This window comes from Artemia sp. Qi Xiang Cuo, chromosome 18 (assembly GCF_049724085.1).
Source record: "Artemia sp. Qi Xiang Cuo chromosome 18, ASM4972408v1, whole genome shotgun sequence".
NCBI classification, from domain to species: domain Eukaryota; kingdom Metazoa; phylum Arthropoda; class Branchiopoda; order Anostraca; family Artemiidae; genus Artemia; species Artemia sp. Qi Xiang Cuo.
Genome location: NC_142811.1, coordinates 29,486,406 through 29,492,022, shown reverse-complemented (window position 1 = coordinate 29,492,022; position 5,617 = coordinate 29,486,406). Strand labels below are relative to the sequence as shown.

The 5,617-nt window shown below is 34.4% G+C and overlaps 1 pseudogene across 1 annotated transcript; it reads right to left on the bottom strand.

Annotated features, from left to right (window-relative positions):
• Window positions 1-460: 460 nt before the first annotated feature.
• On the bottom strand, window positions 461-5,325 carry LOC148941399 (uncharacterized; annotated as a pseudogene). Its single transcript, XR_016143252.1, has 2 exons — window positions 5,177-5,325; window positions 461-2,101 (listed from the first exon to the last, which is right to left on the bottom strand). The product of XR_016143252.1 is annotated as an uncharacterized LOC148941399 (transcript).
• Window positions 5,326-5,617: the final 292 nt, after the last annotated feature.

Sequence of the window (5,617 nt, the reverse complement as noted above, 5' to 3'; positions counted from 1 at the left end):
TTACACTTTTTTGTAAATTTTTCCACTGGGTGTATGTTTAAAACGATTAGATTTAAAAAAAGAAAGAAAAAAATTATTGGCAAATTTTCGGGAGCCCCTTAAAATAATAATTTGGCTCGTTTATGTAGTAATTTTACAATACAATTGAGTATTAACGATTTATGTCGATAGGACAATAATTTTTTCTTGGTTTTTGAACCATTCGAAAATAAAGGTTTTTGACGTTTTTGAACCTAATTTATTTACAAACTAACCCTTTTCATTTCTTTTTTGCGCTAAGGTAAGAACCACAGGACCTGATTTTTCTTGTTAAATGGTTGGATACTTCAAAATCCTGATAATCCTACGTTTTGAACACTGAAGAATTCTATTTGAGCTGAAATTACCCATTTAAATAGACATTTTACCAGGCACTGGAAATTAGAAGGCAGAATAGACATTAAGAAAAAAGAAAATAGGCACTGGGTCTGCTTCTGTAGTTTTACAAATACAAGATTTCCTGGAGATCAAGCCTTACTTGTCAAAGAATAAGAAAAATCAGAAAGTTTTCACTGATACATAGAGCAATGCGGTAGTTCAGATCTGAGAATTAGCTTGCATGAACAGCTTTAATTCTTCAACGTCTATCTCAACTTCTGTCTACAGAAATCACTATTCCATCCAAATTTTGTATTATAAACTATTAACTATCACACTTCTTCCTACAATGGGTTATTAGGTGATATTTCAGAGCCAACTTATCTGAAAATGCTCTCTTGCATAAATTACATTTGAATGGTTTCTCACCTGTATGGAGTCTGATGGATATTCAAATGGCCTGGTGCAGGAAAGCATTTCTTATATATCTCACATTTAAATGGGTTCTCACCTGTATGCACAATTTGATGCCTTTTCAAGCCGCTTGATAAAGAAAAGCATTTCTTACATACATCGCATTTAAATGGCCTCTCGCCTGTGTGCACAACTTGATGCCTTTTCAAGTGGCTTGGTGAAGAAAAACATTTCTTACATATCTCACATTTAAAAGGCTTTTCACCTGTTTGCAAAATTTGATGCCTTTTCAAGCAGCTTGATAAAGAAAAGCATTTCTTACATACATCGCATTTAAATGGCCTCTCGCCTGTGTGCACAACTTGATGCCTGTTCAAGTGGCTTGTTGAAGAAAAACACTTCTTACATATCTCACATTTAAAAGGCTTTTCACCTGTGTGCACAATTTGATGCCTTTTCAAGCTGCTTGATAAAGGAAAGCATTTCTTACATACATCGCATTTAAATGGCCTGTCACCTGTATGCACATTTTGATGGCTATTCAAATAGCTTGGTGAAGCAAAGCATTTCTTACATATCTCACATTTAAATGGGCTCTCACCTGTATGCATTGTTTGGTGCTTTCTCAAACAGCTTGATGTAGAAAAACATTTCTTACAAATATCACACTTAAATGGGCTCTCAGCTGTATGTATCATTTGATGGTCTTTCAAACCCCTCGAGGAAGAAAAGCATTTCTTGCATGGATTACAATTATACATTTTTCTTTCAGTGTGTTCTTTTTTAGGTCTTTCTAATTTTGTGATTTTTTTACTGACCAACAGATAATCCAAGTTTTGATTGTCTAAATCTTTTTCATCAGATTCTGATTTAGATGAATTTGAGTAGCCGCTAGTGGAAGGGTTTTGTGAAACGACTAGTGTTTCATTCATCTGCAGGTCTAGTTCCGACATGTTTGGTGAAATGTGACCTTGTAACACTAGATGTTGTCTCATATCACCAATAGATTCTTTTAAACAAATGGCACATTTCCTGGTCACTCCCATTTGGTGTTCCATGAAATGAACAACAAAATTGCTGTAATTACGAACTACTACAGGGCAGACATCACACTCTATTGGTGAAAGCTCTTCACAGCCAGTGTCAATGTGAAGATCTAGAATCAAAAGGGATTTCTCTGCTTTTCCACAGGAGCCGCAACGCCAGATTCCAACTGTTAATTCTTCAATAGCCTTCTCTGCCAGTTTTTTCACCATCACGATCGGTTTAGGGCCTAAGAGTATTGGATGGCTCACATCATTAGACCTGCACATAGTAGAATGCATCATCCCTGTAGTAAAAGACAAAATATTGAATAAAATTTTTTTTTTACTAAAATTAATAAAATAAAACTAACATAAAAATTGGTATTTTAACACTTAAAACTCAACCGATATATGGGGCAGCCGATATTATCAGATCAATATAGGGGTCAGTGTCATTATCAGATATCGTGAAATAAATATAGGACATCATCCAATTTTTTTTCTTTCCTATGTCTGCAACTTATCCAGAAGATGGCACCAGATTTCCTCGTGTAGTTTTTGCTTATCCAGCCATTGGGGACAGAGCCACAAGCGACTGTGTTGGAGATAGCAGCAGAGGTGAGTTAAATGAAGTCAAAGTGTAGTTGTTGTTTTGGACATTTGATGCATTTTATAGATGTCATGTAAAAGACACCTGATGCAGCAATGTTCAAAATGTATGGTGAGTTCAAAAATGTACAACTTCTACCATAACAACTAAAAAGAATACAGAAAACCATACATTTCTGTTTAATGAATATTCGCTTGTGTGGGTGAAAGATCCACGATTCAATCGATTGCAACCATGATAACTAGTCAGGGGAGCAGCTAAGGGGGAAGGGTTCCAAGGTGTCAGCACCACGTGCCGAAATATTGAAAATCTAACCTTGGAAATTCAGCTTGTGTCTGCATTAGTCAGCATGCTGGAGGATTCTGTCGAAACATTCTTTATTTCCCCCCTAGAAAATTAAAACCCTTGTATCCAAACGAAGTAGAGTAGGCAAATAAAGTATGATTGACTGCCTGTTAGAAAACATTTTTGCAACTTCAACAATTGAGGAAAAAGAGTCAGGAGATAATATTGATCCGCAACTGGTAAGGTACATGAGTGAGGCTGTCATTGGCTGGGAAAAAATGTGTCCCTAAGATTGGTAACGAAATACCAGCAGTCGTTTCAAGATACTGGAACAACATGCTGTGAAGTATCAGAGGGCATAAGGGGGAGAGAAGGGGGAGGGTAAGTTACAAGAAAGACTTACAAATGCAGCATATATAGAAAGGTTTCAATAAATTATTTTCTTGTTAAACTTTCTCCATGCTATACGTCTATCTTTCTCCATGTCATTCAAGAATAGTTTTGTATGATTTAAGTAAAAAGCTAATATTAATTGAACGACCAAATGTATACTCCATGGGTATACCTAAACATAAGCGGGGAGTGGGGTGGGGGGAGTCAGTTATAAGAAAGACTTACAAATGTGATATATATAATTTTCAGAGTCTACTAGAGTACTGCTACTAACAACTTACCGCATCACCAAGCTCTCTGAGGCCGACACAACTAAGCAGGCTCTTCCTTAATCTCAATCTATTCAAAGCCTCCCTCTTTAGACCCTCATGCGAAGTTCTCGTTTACTTTAAATTTTTCTGTACGAGTTTGTATGACGGTTTTACTTAAAAATTACAAGTTTGAAAGAGTTATTACCATAGGTATGCAATAACTCTGAAAACGAACTCAGTGATTTGGCTTATCCCCCCCCCCCACCCCCATCCTTTCCAAAAAATCTGCGTTCACTTCGGATAAAGTCGACGAAAGAGAGCACAATAACAGCCATAAGAGCTTTTAGCCTCAGATGAGTTCAAAATGGGAGCAATAGCATGAACCGCATTTGAATTTTATCCTTCTTTAATTTATTTTCTCTTTTATCTTTCATTTCAATTTTGCCTTTTTTGTCGTCTTTGTATTCACTTAAACCAGTCGACATTTTCATCAAACAGTTTTCACTAAGAGTCTTCAACTCCTGCAAACAAAAATGGCTTCAACTATTCCTGTTCAGAAATAGAATTAGAAGATACTTAAGTGACAATTAAATTTAGTGACAACCTTGGATATCACTATTTCTAATAGACACATCAGCTTCAAAAACTGAGTACAGAATTCTAAAATTGTTTTATTGTGACCGTCAGCTTTAATAACCCTTTTGTGACCCCCCGCCCGTGACCCCATCTCCCGTGTTGGTAAGATAAAGCGACAAATCACAGCTATCTATTCAAAATGAATAAGTACAATTCTTACTTCAACCTGACGCTGCCACATATAAGAGGGGTTTTAGGATCCGTTAAAAATCGTAAAACAAGTATCTATCATTTCAAGCTACGAATCTGTAAAATATGCATACTATTAAAGATATATTTTTTATTTCGACTTGACATTATACTTAAGGCATTTCAAGGTATTATTTCCCAAAATTCAAAAAATGGGTTGTATAATAAAACATATTAGGTCAATTCAACTAAAAAAAAACAAAAAACTATTATTTTTGAATCAGTGTTATATAAATCATCCTCACGAGACAGCTGAATCTCACAGATAAATAGTCGTTCGGTAAAGATGGTTTAAAAATTATTATTGATAATTATTGTTTTAATTTTTTTTTAGGATTATTTAAAATGTGAGAAAGCTCCCTCTTGTGCGCTTTTATCTTGTGCGCTAATATATTACTATAACTACAATATAATATAATTATGACAATTATAATATATAACTATTATTGATAAACTGATAATACCGCACAAGAGGGAGCTTTCTCACATTTTAAAAAGTCCTAAAAAAAAATCCCTGCTAGAAAAAAAAGTGCAAGAGAAGCTAGTCATTAAATTTAGTGTAATAATTAATGTACTTTGACATTTAGTTTTATTTGCGTTTAATCTTTTGTCTTATTCGAAGTTTTCCTCTTAAGTTGCATCATGTTTGGGAAAAAATTGGAGTTAGACAGAAAAAAATTCAAAAAAATCACTAAAGTAAAAAACAAACTCCATCTCTGCTTTGCTAGTGTAACTTTCTAGTAACTGAAAAAGAAAGTTATTAGATTAATGTTGAGGAGCTCAAGACCCACTTTTAGTCTTGCACTGTTTCAGTATTGTGCGTTTAAATTCCGTTGATGCACTTGCCTATGAGCCGAAATGTAAACTAAGCCTTAATATACACTTTTGGGAATACTATTTAATGACCTATTTGAATGCTAAAAATGTGAAGAATGTTTGTTAGGTAGGAAAAAACTTTCAGAAATTATCTTTAATCAGCCTGAATTTTAAAGTACCATTGATAATTCCAAATATACCTTCGTCATTTCTATCCAGTTCCTGCGAGTCTGACTCAGATGCTATATTCAATGAAATACCCAAAGGTTGATTTTGATGCTCAGATGACAGAATATGACTAGAAGTTTCTCTCATCGTTTCAGTATCAATTGTTGAAGTAGCTTCAGCTTCTACAAAATAAAAAGAATTGACAAATAAAAGATCAAACAACAATAACATTGTCTGAATAATTCACCCAGAAAGAATGAAAGCGACAGAGAATACAAATACCAGTCTACAAACTTGGAAAACTAGACATAAAAAGAGGGTCGGACCAAATTTAAGAATGATAAACTTAATTGTTACGACACTGATTTCACAAATTTAGAGTTTTATTCTCAGATTTTCATATCCAGTAGTTAGTAAAAATGTGAAAATTGAAATATTACGACGTTAGAAAATAACTATCATATCGACATTTT